Source organism: Hyla sarda, chromosome 2 (assembly GCF_029499605.1).
Source record: "Hyla sarda isolate aHylSar1 chromosome 2, aHylSar1.hap1, whole genome shotgun sequence".
NCBI classification, from domain to species: Eukaryota; Metazoa; Chordata; class Amphibia; order Anura; family Hylidae; genus Hyla; species Hyla sarda.
The window spans coordinates 288,947,492-288,961,600 of record NC_079190.1 but is presented as its reverse complement, the minus strand read 5'-3'; the positions used below and the strand labels follow the sequence as shown (position 1 = coordinate 288,961,600).

The following is a 14,109-nucleotide window of genomic DNA, read 5'->3' as shown; positions in this document are numbered from 1 at the left end:
ACTATTATATATATATGTATTATGATCCAATTGTGAGAAGCTGCTAGGAGGGATCTGATAGGTTATAAGGTCATCCTGTAATTCACAGAAAGTCAGCTGACCTCCTCTTACACAATAAAGGGGTATTCCAGGAAAAACACATATATATATATATATATATATATATATATATATATATATATATATATATATATGTATCAACTGGCTCTGGAAAGTTAAACAGATTTGTAAATGACTTCTTTTAAAAAATCTTAATCCTTCCAGTAATTTTCAGCTGCTGAAGTTGAGTTGCTCTTTTCTTTCTGACAACAGTGCTCTCTGCTGACACCTCTGCTTGTCTAAGGAACTGTCGGAAGCATTAGAGGTTTACTATAAGGATTTGCTCCTACTCTGGACAGTTTCTGTCAGCAGAGAGCACTGTTTTAGCACCTGATAACTACTGGAAGGATTAAGATTTTTTCAATAGAAGTAATTTACAAATCTGTACTTTCTGGAGCCAGTTGATATAAAATCACAGTGAAATACTTTTTATATATATAACAGACTGGTGATTACATGACAGTTACAGTAATGAAACATATAGATGAAATTGTGCTGTGATAAAACAAATGATGCTGCAGGACTATTGATGGTGAAAGTGTATGATGTGGGCAAAAAAAAACAAACTGGAGTGCTCCTTTAAAGTGCCATTAAAAGTGTTTCTTTAAAGCGTCATTACTGTCATTAAAAACAAGTTTTGGCATGTTGATCAGTGGTTGATCGCATCAGGTCTCACTATTGGGACCCACTGAGATTGTGAATTATTAGCTGGAGAAGCGGGCGGCATTGCGCTCCACTCCCTGGTTGAGCGATATCTGTACGTTTCTCTGTATAGACTTCTGTCTAGAGAAATGTATGGATCTAAGGGAGCAGACCGCAATGCCACCCTGTTCCCCAGTTAATGCATCACAGTTGCAGCAGGTCTCAGTAGTAAGACCCGGTGCGATCATCAACTTATGGCAGATCTGATAGACATGTCAAAAGTTGTTTTTAATGTCAGTAAATAAAGTAGACAGTGGTATGAATGTATGTACAGAAAACATTTGGAGACATACAAAATTATTGCATTTGTTGTAGTCTTTACAATAAAGTTTATTTTGCTATTCACAAGTGTTTGTCCCTATTATTGTCTTAGTAAATCATTTGCCAGAAAAACAAAACGAAATCCTCAGTAGGGGTTATGAAATGTATTGTTGTGTATGGTTTCCTAGATTTCTATTATTTACATATTTAGGACAGATACTAAAACATGCCCTTTTTTCCTAATCTGTTTCTATTTTCTGATTTGTCCGATTTCATTTTATACACATTATTTTGGAGGCAGATGTCGTCTGATGTTTTTTTTTTTACAGCACTTAGAATTATGCTTTAAAGCAAGCATTATCGGCTTATCGGCAAGGTAATTGTCGATACCGATAATGCCCAAAATCGTGATTATCGGCCGATAATATCGGCCAAACCGATAATCGGTCGATCCCTAAAGAGGAAAACTGTGGCATTCCCCATACTGGTTCACATTTCTTTTTTAATGTGGCATATAGGCGGTAATACAAGCAGGGGAGAGGATGGTGGATCTGTCCATGGGTGTAGTGATCACTATTTCTCCCGTTACTATCTTCCGTCACAAAATAACGGCAGTTATTTATAACGGGTTAGAACGGTTATTAGAAAAATCCCTTAGACTATAATGGGATTTTCTAATGGCCGTATAGGATTTTGTAACTGCCGTTTTACAGTTGATTATCAGGCAGAACTTTGTACGGATCTTTAAAATGGAGTAATTTTGTGGTGTGAAAGGGGCCTTAAGTGATTTCTGAACTTTTACTTACGTGTGCTAAATTTATCAACCACTGTGCGCCATTTTGATAAATAGGTCCTAGGAAAGCAAAACCAAAGTAAACAAAAAAGCGCTACACAACACACTTTCAAAAGACGATAAATTTCTCTCATAGTACTGATGTGACTTGCCAAAATTGTCTCTTCTGGCCAAAAGACTTTCTCCCAGGAGCTGCAGAAATGCAGCCTTAAACTTTTAAGGAACTTTCACCAAGCTTCACTCTTGCCTGCAGACACAGCTTCCCAGCCCTGCAGTGATGACTGCCTTCTGTTACATATATTTCATGTTCTGACTCATCAGGCCAATGCACCATGTTACAGTAATAAAGCCTCAACAGCCATCCATCCAACAGCATTCAGATGTGTAACATATAGAAGAAAGCCTGTAGTCAGAAATGATGTCTTTCATAACATTCTTCACCTTTAGCTGGAATCTTGCTCATAGAGGCCAGTCACATGCCCCAGGACTTGTGTGTTATTGGAGTTTTCTCCTGGTCACTATGTCATATTGCATAAAGAATACCAGAGCTACCCTTAACACATGATCACAGATTTCTACCACAACAGCCAGGGGGAATCTAGCTTCTCTGCTGCCCACATGTGAGTCTGCGAGAGGGGGTGCTTGACTGCATCCCCCTCCTGGAAAAATGCTGTGCAGTGCTGGCTTATATACAGTATATACATATCTCAGCATATACAGGCTGAGAATGCTAAGAATGCGGTTGCTGCAATCACGCCCCTGTCACACTCTGGCAGCTTGCACATGCTGACATCAGTGAGAACTAACTTGTGCTACTGCAGAAGCAGGCAGCAGCCAGCAGGGCAGGGACCAAGGCACTCACTGCAGTTGATTAGCTCCTCCCCTTCCCATTTATTGCGAAGACTACTCCAGCCTCAGTTCAGGAAGAAATAACCAGTGTAGTTTTATTACTTTTGACTTGATTCCTTGCCAACAATAGTAGACTGAACCAACACTCCCTGCCACTAATCTTTTTGTGACTCCCCGACTCTATACCTTACTCAGGTGTACAGTTAGTGAGTGACAAAAGCTAAAATGGTAGTGAGGCAGTGCAGAGGCCCAGACCCAAGACAGAGATCTACCCAGGGACCCCAAAATCCTCCTCCACAGCATTTGTGCCCTCCTTCCCTATCCTCCTTCTCAGCCTCCATGTCCTCCCCTCTCCTCAGCCTTCGTACCCTCATCCTCCTCCTAAGCCTCTATATCATCCTCCCTCATCCTTCTCCGCAGCCATCAAACCTTTATCCTCCTCCTTAAAGGAGTACTCCAGCGCGCACTTTTTTCCTTTTATCCCGTCCAGGCTGCAAAATAAAAGAAAACACACTTTCTCTTACCTACCAACGAGCCCCCGGAGCTCCGGTACAATCCGGTACAGGTGTTCGGTCCCCGGGCTGTATTCTTCTTACTTCCTGTTAGCCCGGCACGTCACACGGAGCTTCAGCCTATCACCGGCCGAGGCGGGACATCGCTCCGTGTGACTTGCCGGGCTAACAGGAAGTAAGAAGAATACAGCCCTGGGACCGAACACCTGTACAGGAGCTCCGGGGGCTCGTTGGCAGGTAAGAGAAAGTGTGTTTTCTTTTATTTTGCAGCCCGGACGGGATAAAAGAAAAAAAGTGTGTGCCGGAGTACTCCTTTAACTTCTGTACCCTCCTGCATTAGCCTCTGTGGCCTTCTCCCTCCTCCTACTCAGCCTTGGCATTCTCCTCCCTCAGCCTCTACTCCCTCCTCCTCAGTCTCCATGCCTCACCATCCTCTTCAGCCTCCATTTCCTCTTCCTTCATTTTCCTCTGCAGCATATTCCACTCAGCTGACTCGAGTCCTGCCAATAGCCTAACAAGAATGGAAGGGTAGGCTTTGGCATTTGTCTGACTGACCTGCTGAGTCTCTTTCTCCTGTTGTTGTCATCTATCAATAATAGTGGAAAATAGCTATCAGTCTAGTGGGGACACATGTCTACCAAAGGGGGTGGGGGGGACCTGTCTCCCTACTGGGTTATCTATCTACCTATTGAAACAGCCACCTATCAGAGGCATTTGTCTACTTATTAGAGGGACCTTCCTATCTATTGGGGGGGACCTGTCTACCTGTTTGAAGAACCTACCTTCTGATAGGAGAAACTACTGTACCTAGCATGTAACATCTACATACTAAGGATAACTACCTATTGGGGGCCATGTCTACCCTCTTGGTTGACCTGCCTATCTATTCCCCCTAAACCCACTTACCTGCCCACTTTATTGTACGGGACAACTACCAAGAGAGACATTATTTGGGACTATGGAGAAAATTACTGGAAAATTAAGGAGCCCTAAAGCCCCCTTCACATCTGTGCTGCAGCTTTCCCTCCACCACTGTAGAAAATGCACTGGAGGGAAACTGATCGTAGAACTGATCCCATTCATTTGAATGGGACAGTTTACAGTCATGTGGCGTCTTAAGTTGGACGCTGGATCGTGTAACACACCGCATGGGTGTCGGGGAAGTGCATTATGCTGCTTTCCCCTGTCCAGCATGCACATTAATGAACACTGGATCCTAAGCAACTTATGCCAGCTAATGCACTTTTGTCATCCATTGTGGCATCAGTTGCAGCTAGTTTAGGCTGAGCCAGATGCTGGATATATGTGAACCCAGCCTAAGATGTTTTCCATCTGTCTTAGTGACTAGCCTACGTGAGGAATCTAAAATGTTTGTCTGGCAGATTCTACAGACACACATTGTGTTTGGAAGAAATCATCCTGACGGTCTGTGCCTGACAGAAAAGGAAAAATGAATATCTCTGATCAGAGAAAATGTCACATTTGAGTCACTAAATGTAACTGCACTTTAAATACTTATTTTTTCTGTTGTGGTATTGATAGAGGTCATGGTGTGGCAATATTATTTAGGCAGGGTATTTTGGAGGGGTATTATTAGTAATATCTTTCTGTGTATAGGGTGTTTGTTCAGAAGCAGTATATGTATGTGTTACGCCTAGCGCTCCGGGTCCCCGCTCCTCCCCGGAGCGCTCACGGCGTCTTTCTCCCTGCAGCTCCCCGGTCAGTCCCGCTGACCGGGAGCGCTGCACTGTCATGGCCGTCGGGGATGCGATTCGCACAGCGGGACGCGCCCGCACGCGAATCGCATCCCAGGTCACTTACCCGTCCCGGTCCCCTGCTGTCATGTGCTGGCGCGCGCGGCTCCGCTCTCTAGGGCGCGCGCGCGCCAGCTCTCTGAGACTTAAAGGGCCAGTACACCAATGATTGGTGCCTGGTCCAATTAGCTTAACTGGCTTCCATCTGCTCCCTGGCTATATCTGATCTCCTCCCTTGCACTCCCTTGCCGGATCTTGTTGCCTTGTGCCAGTGAAAGCGTTTAGTGTGTCCAAAGCCTGTGTTACCTGAACTTCTGCTATCCATCCTGACTACGAACCTTGCCGCCTGCCCCCGACCTTCTGCTACGTCTGACCTTGCCTCTGCCTAGTCCTTCTGTCCCACGCCTTCTCAGCAGTCAGCGAGGTTGAGCCGTTGCTAGTGGATACGACCTGGTTGCTACTGCCGCAGCAAGACCATCCCGCCTTGCGGCGGGCTCTGGTGAAAACCAGTAGCCTCTTAGAACCGGTCCACTAGCACGGTCCACGCCAATCCCTCGCTGACACAGAGGATCCACAACCTGCAAGCCGAATCGTGACAGTAGATCCGGCCATGGATCCCGCTGAGGTGCCGCTGCCAAGTCCCGCCAGGCAAGCCTCTGTGCCTTTTCATGGCTCCCGTCCTTGTGTCTCCCTGCCCCGTGCCAAGCTTCACCCTCTGCCCTCCCTCCCCATTCCTACTCCTGCTGTACTGCCTGCCATTGAGGAAACCATCCATTCTTTCCCGGTGTCCTCATCCCAGGGGAGGCAGTCACCGGACAAAAAAAAGGGGAGACCTAAGGGGGGGGGGGTACTGTTACGCCTAGCGCTCCGGGTCCCCGCTCCTCCCCGGAGCGCTCACGGCGTCTTTCTCCCTGCAGCTCCCCGGTCAGTCCCGCTGACCGGGAGCGCTGCACTGTCATGGCCGTCGGGGATGCGATTCGCACAGCGGGACGCGCCCGCTCGCGAATCGCATCCCAGGTCACTTACCCGTCCCGGTCCCCTGCTGTCATGTGCTGGCGCGCGCGGCTCCGCTCTCTAGGGCGCGCGCGCGCCAGCTCTCTGAGACTTAAAGGGCCAGTACACCAATGATTGGTGCCTGGTCCAATTAGCTTAATTGGCTTCCATCTGCTCCCTGGCTATATCTGATCTCCTCCCTTGCACTCCCTTGCCGGATCTTGTTGCCTTGTGCCAGTGAAAGCGTTTAGTGTGTCCAAAGCCTGTGTTACCTGAACTTCTGCTATCCATCCTGACTACGAACCTTGCCGCCTGCCCCCGACCTTCTGCTACGTCTGACCTTGCCTCTGCCTAGTCCTTCTGTCCCACGCCTTCTCAGCAGTCAGCGAGGTTGAGCCGTTGCTAGTGGATACGACCTGGTTGCTACTGCCGCAGCAAGACCATCCCGCCTTGCGGCGGGCTCTGGTGAAAACCAGTAGCCTCTTAGAACCGGTCCACTAGCACGGTCCACGCCAATCCCTCGCTGACACAGAGGATCCACAACCTGCAAGCCGAATCGTGACAGTAGATCCGGCCATGGATCCCGCTGAGGTGCCGCTGCCAAGTCCCGCCAGGCAAGCCTCTGTGCCTTTTCATGGCTCCCGTCCTTGTGTCTCCCTGCCCCGTGCCAAGCTTCACCCTCTGCCCTCCCTCCCCATTCCTACTCCTGCTGTACTGCCTGCCATTGAGGAAACCATCCATTCTTTCCCGGTGTCCTCATCCCAGGGGAGGCAGTCACCGGACAAAAAAAAGGGGAGACCTAAGGGGGGGGGGGGTACTGTTACGCCTAGCGCTCCGGGTCCCCGCTCCTCCCCGGAGCGCTCACGGCGTCTTTCTCCCTGCAGCTCCCCGGTCAGTCCCGCTGACCGGGAGCGCTGCACTGTCATGGCCGTCGGGGATGCGATTCGCACAGCGGGACGCGCCCGCTCGCGAATCGCATCCCAGGTCACTTACCCGTCCCGGTCCCCTGCTGTCATGTGCTGGCGCGCGCGGCTCCGCTCTCTAGGGCGCGCGCGCGCCAGCTCTCTGAGACTTAAAGGGCCAGTACACCAATGATTGGTGCCTGGTCCAATTAGCTTAATTGGCTTCCATCTGCTCCCTGGCTATATCTGATCTCCTCCCTTGCACTCCCTTGCCGGATCTTGTTGCCTTGTGCCAGTGAAAGCGTTTAGTGTGTCCAAAGCCTGTGTTACCTGAACTTCTGCTATCCATCCTGACTACGAACCTTGCCGCCTGCCCCCGACCTTCTGCTACGTCTGACCTTGCCTCTGCCTAGTCCTTCTGTCCCACGCCTTCTCAGCAGTCAGCGAGGTTGAGCCGTTGCTAGTGGATACGACCTGGTTGCTACTGCCGCAGCAAGACCATCCCGCCTTGCGGCGGGCTCTGGTGAAAACCAGTAGCCTCTTAGAACCGGTCCACTAGCACGGTCCACGCCAATCCCTCGCTGACACAGAGGATCCACAACCTGCAAGCCGAATCGTGACAGTATGGTGGTAATATGTTGATGTGGTATGTTGGCAAAAAAGTTATATGATGTTTTTGTGTGTATGAATAATATGGTGCATTCATTACTGTTAACATAAAACATATTAGAAACTCCAACACTTAAATCGGAAAATGTGAGTTTGATTTTTCTATTAAACTTTTGCATCAGGTTTCTTAACACCTTGCAAACATGCGCTTAATATGATACTGACTACCCCCCCCCTCACACACACACACACACGATATGATAACACATATCATTTCATAGATTCTTACTATCCTCTAAACAGAACAGTCCACTTTCATAGATACATAAGGATACATATACATACATTCATACATACACCAGTGGCCAGAAAAGATAGGCCCAATAGCTCTCACCTTTGTCCCACGATAGTGTATGACAACATATTGATAGAAGAAACATTGGGGAAATTTATCAAAAGTATCTAAGAAAAAAACTGTCCTTCACAGCTTTTATTTCTTAGACACTTATAGCATTGTAATTTCCAGTGAACACTAAGGGTGCATGCACACCATGTTTTTGCTATCCAGTTCCCGTACACCGTTTGTTGTAAAAAACAGATAGGCAAAAACCGGACTCAACCGTATTAAACCGTGTGCACATAGATCAACCTGTATCCAATTTGAAACCATATACGGTTTGAATCGTGATGTACGGTTTAATCCGGTTGTATCCGTTTTCACCCTAAAAAAACGTATACGTCTGTCAATGTTTGCCTTGTTTTTAAATAAAGTTTTCATTGTTTAATTGATTTTCCAAGGAAAAAAGGCGTGGCTTGCCATGAGGCTTGCCTTTGTAGGTTCGTGTGAGTGAAAAGAGCTGTGTGTTTTTGTGACTCGTGCTTTGTCTTCATTTTTGGGTATTTTTACAATGTTCATCACGCCAATTTTACGGATGTAGCAGTTGCGGGAGAGAGAGAGGGCACATAAAAGGCGGCGTTTGGCCCATCGTTACTGGGTGCACCCAGTTAATGATCGCCGGCCACATCATGGAGCATTTCACAACTTGTATGCTCAGCTTAGAGGTTATCCTGAAAAATTTATGGACTACCTTCGCATGTCTTCCCAGACATTTGATCATCTCCTGGAATTATTGAGGGAACATATCACTTTCCAGGATACCAGGTTCCGCCTTGCATTGTCTCCGGAACAACGCCTGGTTGATACATTCAGGTAAATAACTTTTATTTTGCTTAACCCCTTAACGACACAGGACGTATATTTACGTCCTGCATCGGTCCCGGCGCTAATCAACAGCCGGGACCCACGGCTAATACCACACATCGCCGATCGCGGCAATGTGCGGTATTAACCCTTTAGAAGCGGCGGTCAAAGCTGACCGCCGCTTCTAAAGTGAAAGTATCCCGGCTAGTCAGTCGGGTTGTTAGGGACCGCCACGGCACAGCTTACAGGACACCGGGAGGGCCCTTACCTGCCTCCTCGGTGTCCGATCGACGAATGACTGCTCCGTGCCTGAGATCCAGGCAGGAGCAGTCAAGCGCCGATAACACTGATCACAGGCGTGTTAATACACGCCAGTGATCAGCATAGGAGATCAGTGTGTGCAGTGTTATAGGTCCCATAGGGACCTATAGCACTGCAAAAAAAAGTTTAAAAAAAGTGTTAATAAAGGTAATTTAACCCCTTCCCTAATAAAAGTTTGAATCACCCCCCTTTTCCCATAAAAAAAATAAAACAGTGTAAATAAAAATAAACATATGTGGTATCGCCGCGTGCGTAAATGTCCAAACTATAAAAATATATAATTAATTAAACTGCACGGTCAATGGCGTACACGTAAAAAAATTCCAAAATCCCCAAAATTGTATTTTGGTCACTTTTTATACCATTTTATACCAGTACATGGAAAAATAAAAAAGTTATAGGGGTCAGAAGATGACATTTTTAAACGTATTAATTTTCCTGCATGTAGTTATGATTTTTTCCAGAAGTACGACAAAATCAAACCTATATAAGTAGGGTATCATTTTAACCGTATGGACCTACAGAATAATGATTTTGTCGCACAATGATTTTTTTTTCCGTTTCGCCGTGAATTTTTGGGTAAAATGACTGTCACTGCAAAGTAGAATTGGTGACGCAAAAAATAAGCCATAATATGGATTTTTAGGTGCAAAATTGAAAGAGTTACGATTTTTAAAAGGTAAGGAGGAAAAAACGAAACTGCAAAAATGGAAAAACCCTGAGTCCTTAAGGGGTTAAAGTAAATTATTTAAATTGTACTCTTTGTAGTTTTAAATTACCTATATTCTATGCAAAGTTTTGCAGTTAATGTTTGGCTGGAAGTGCATGCTGGGCAATGTTAATCTTTTAATGTTTGGTTTTCATCTGTTGGATTTTTACCATAACTTTCACATACATCTATCTTTAACCCCTTAACGACCACGGACGTAAATGTACGTCCTGGTTTGGCGGGACTTCCTGCACCAGGACGTACATTTACATCCTGTGTATGACTGTGTCATACACGGCAGGTTCTGGCTGCTAGCAACAGCCGGGGACCCGCCCGTAATGGCCGACATCCGCAATCGCGCGGATGTCCGCCATTAACCCCTCCGATGCCGTGATCAATACAGATCACGGCATCTGCGGCATTGCGGCACTTTGATTGGATGATCGGATCGCCCGCAGCGCTGCCGCGGGGATCCGATCATCCAGCACGACAGCCGGAGGTCCTCTTACCTAGCTCCGGCCGTCTCCCGGGGTCTTCTGCTCTGGTCTGCGATCGAGCAGACCTGAGCAGAAGATCATCGATAATACTGAGCAGTGCTGTGTCCTATGCATAGCACTGCACAGTATTAGCAATCAAAGGATTGCTATAGATAGTCTCCTATGGGGGACATAATAATTGTAAAAAAGTAGAAAAATGTAAAAATAAAAAGTAAAAAAAAGTGAAAAATCCTCTCCCCCAATAAAAATGAAAATTGTCAGTTTTTCCCATTTTACCCCCAAAAAGCGTAAAACATTTTTTTTAAAATAAACATATTTGGTATCACCGCGTGCGTAAATGTCCGAACTATCAAAATATAATGTTAATGATCCCGTACGGTGAATGGCGTAAACGTAAAGAATTTAAAAAGTCCATAAATGCTGCTTTTTTGTCACATTTTATAAAAAATTTTTAATAAAAAATGATCTAAAAGTTTTATATATGCAAATGTGGTATCTAAAAAAAAGTTCAGATGATGGCGCAAAAAATTAGTCCTCATATCGCCCTATATACAGAGAAATGAAAAAGTTATAGGTGGTCAAAATAGGGCGATTTTAGATTACTGATTTTGTACAAAAGGTTTTAGTTTTTTTTTAAGTATCTAGCCATGGGTATCATTTTAATCGTATTGACCCACAGAATAAAGAACACATGTCATTTTTACTGTAAAGTGTACAGTGTGGAAACAAAACCCTCCAAAATGTGCAAAATTTTGGTTTTCATTTAAATTTCCTCCCTAAAATTAGTTTTTTTTGGGTTCGCCGTACATTTTATGGTAAAATGAGAGGTTTCATTACAAAGAACAATTGGTCACGCAAAAAACAAGCCCTTATATGGGTCTTTAGATGGAAATATAAAAGAGTTATGGATTTTAGAAGGCGAGGAGGAAAAAACGAAAACGCAAAAATAAAATTGGCCTGGTCCTTAAGGTGAAAATGGGCTTGGTCATTAAGGGGTTAAATTTAATCGAAGGAGTACTCTCCTTTTATGTGTCTGGTGCACATGTTATACCAGCATGCAATGTGTAACCTATTTGAATGTAAACTTATAGTCCTCCTCATCTTTGAAGACTGTATCATTCAATTTATCAATTTATGTCTGATAGTTTAGTTTTCTGTGGTGCAATTGGTTAGCACATTCAGTGTAAAAAACTGAAAGGTTGGTGGTTCAAATACACCCAGAGACAGTACTATCTTCCTAAATTGATATATTGTTGATCAGAATTTATGTTTGGTGTTTAAATTTGTAGAAGCATCTCAGAGGATGACATGCATCAGTGATTATTCTGTTGTTTTATTTTCTTTGGATGCTAAGTTATTTACTTTTCATTTTTTCTTTTAAATCCCTAGATTCCTGGCAAGTGGAGAGACCTATGCATCCCTGCACTTCCAATTCTGCATGGGGATCTCGACAATTGCCAAAATAGTCCGTGAAACCTGTGAGGTCCTGTGGCAGGAGTTGCATCCTATTTTTCTTCCCCAGCCAACGGAGGAAATCTGGCGCCAATCCGTCCTAGGTTTTATGAGGAATGCCAGTTTCCCAAATTGTGTTGGAGCACTGGATGGGAAACACATCCGGATCTACAAGCCGGCACAGAGTGGCTCCCTATACTATAATTCCAAGCAATTTTTTAGTGATTCCGAAAATAAATTCCTGGTTGTCGATATTGGGGCTTATGGGCAGAATAATGACTCTCGGGTTTTTAAGGAATTCAACATTGGTAAATCTTTATATAGTCAGACACTGCACCTACCTGGGCCACAAGCACTCCCCGGATCAAATGGGCCACCACTGCCTCATGTCTTTGTAGGTGATGAGGCATTCCAGATGCATGTGAATTTGCTGAAGCCCTTTTCGCGGAGAAGCTTGACTGATGAACCAGAGCCTAAAGTCTGTGTGCGTGTTATACGCCGATACACCCCCAGGAAAGGTAGGGGGAGAGAGGCCGTCACTGCCCTCTTCTCTCCCCCTGCCTTTCCTGGGGTCTAGAGCGCTGCTGTCGGCCCTTCTCACCCCCTGGTTATCGGCGCCGCTGCCCGTTCTGTCCCCCTTGACTATCGGTGCCGGCGCCGATAGCCAGGGGGAGAGAAGCGGCGCCGACAGCCAGGGGGAGAGAAGGAGCAGCGGCACCCATTGCCGGCGCCGCTGCCCCGTTGCCTCCCCCCATCCCCGGTGGCATAATTACCTGAGTCGGGTCCGCGCTGCTCCAGGCCTCCGGCATGCGTCCCCGGCGTCGTTGCTATGCGCTGAACGGCGCGGCGCATGACGTCAGTGCGCCGCGCTGTGCATAGCAACGACGCTGGGGACGCACGACGGAGGCCTGCAGCAGCGCGGACCCGACTCAGGTAATTATGCCACCGGGGATGGGGGGAGGCAACGGGGCAGCGGCGCCGGCAATGGTGCCGCTGCCCCTTCTCTCCCCCTGGCTGTCGGCGCTGCTTCTCTCCCCCTGGCTATTGGCGCCAGCACCGATAGGGGGACAGAACGGGCAGCGGCGCCGATAACCAGGGGGTGAGAAGGGCCGACAGCAGCGCTCTAGACCCCAGGAAAGGCAGGGGGAGAGAAGCGGGCAGCGACGGCCTCTCTCCCCTGCCTTTCCTGGGGGTATATCGGGGTATACACGCGCACACACGCACCCTCATTTTACCATGGATATTTGGGTAAAAAACTTTTTTTACCCAAATATCCTTGGTAAAATGAGGGTGCGTGTTATAGGCCGGTGCGTGGTATACCCCGATAAATACGGTAGTTACTTATATCTTCTTGAAGTTTCATATCATAGCTCTTGTAATCTTTGAATAAATTAACATAAACCTCCTTCCATTTCTTGCGATTGTAAACCGCATCAGAATGCTTCTCATGCTCTTTACTTACACTATCAGAATCATTAATTAGGCCTAAATGTATAAAACTAGACTTTATTAAATCACAAATAAATTTAGACATAAAGACATATAAATATTTTCCAAAAACAGTACAGCATTGTGTCTTTCGACCAGATAGAGGACACAAATCACAGATATGGTAGGGGAGGGGTAAAGGGTACAGGTGAACCCCTACTCAATAAAGAGCTCTACCTAGTCTATACCCTTGCCCTCACTAGTCAATAAGTGTGGACAGGCACATCTTGTGGGTCCATGCGTTTGAGCTATCTGGGCGGGGAAGACCATTGGGTCGAAAAACAGGGACGCATAGTCTCACTTTCTGGCAATGGCTTCATCTATGGGACTTTATCATCAGGTAACTATTGTATGAGAAGGGACGTGCCTCTGCTTTCACCAGGATGGGCCAACATTGCCTAATCTATAGGATTGTATCATCTTCCACTTGTGTGTCTAGGTCCTGAATTGAACCTGCCTTTGGGGTCACCTATACCCTATCAATATAGCCCTGTTTGAACTATACTGGGATCATCTCGCTATTTTGCTGTTTCATTGTGAGCTTGACACAGAGTTCTCTCTGGTCATAAGTTGGTACCGTCCTGGAAGGGGCCGCTCTTATAAAATAAAATAACGGACTGACCTATATACATTTGTTGAATGAACTCAGCTCGTATGTTTGACTGTTATTATCTTTTGACAGTCGTGACTCACTCAACTGTGCCTTAGCATCATATGATTTTACTCTACTACAGTACATCATCTGCAATTCTTGATATTTATATGATCTAATTTTTTCTCCTCCATCCCTGATGAACCCTAGTCATTAGCTAAGGGAGAAACGCGTTTATTTATACCACCCAGTCCCTGTCCACACTTATTGACTAGTGAGGGCAAGGGTATAGACTAGGTAGGGCTCTTTATTGAGTAGGGGTTCACCTGTACCCTTTACCCCTCCCCTACCATATCTGTGATTTGTGTCCTCTAT

At 46.2% G+C, this 14,109-nt stretch overlaps 1 protein-coding gene across 2 annotated transcripts in view; it reads right to left on the bottom strand.

The window, feature by feature from the left end:
• KDF1 (keratinocyte differentiation factor 1) overlaps positions 1–14,109 on the bottom strand; it is an 86,120-nt gene that overhangs the window by 52,383 nt on the left and 19,628 nt on the right. The window lies entirely within an intron of this gene.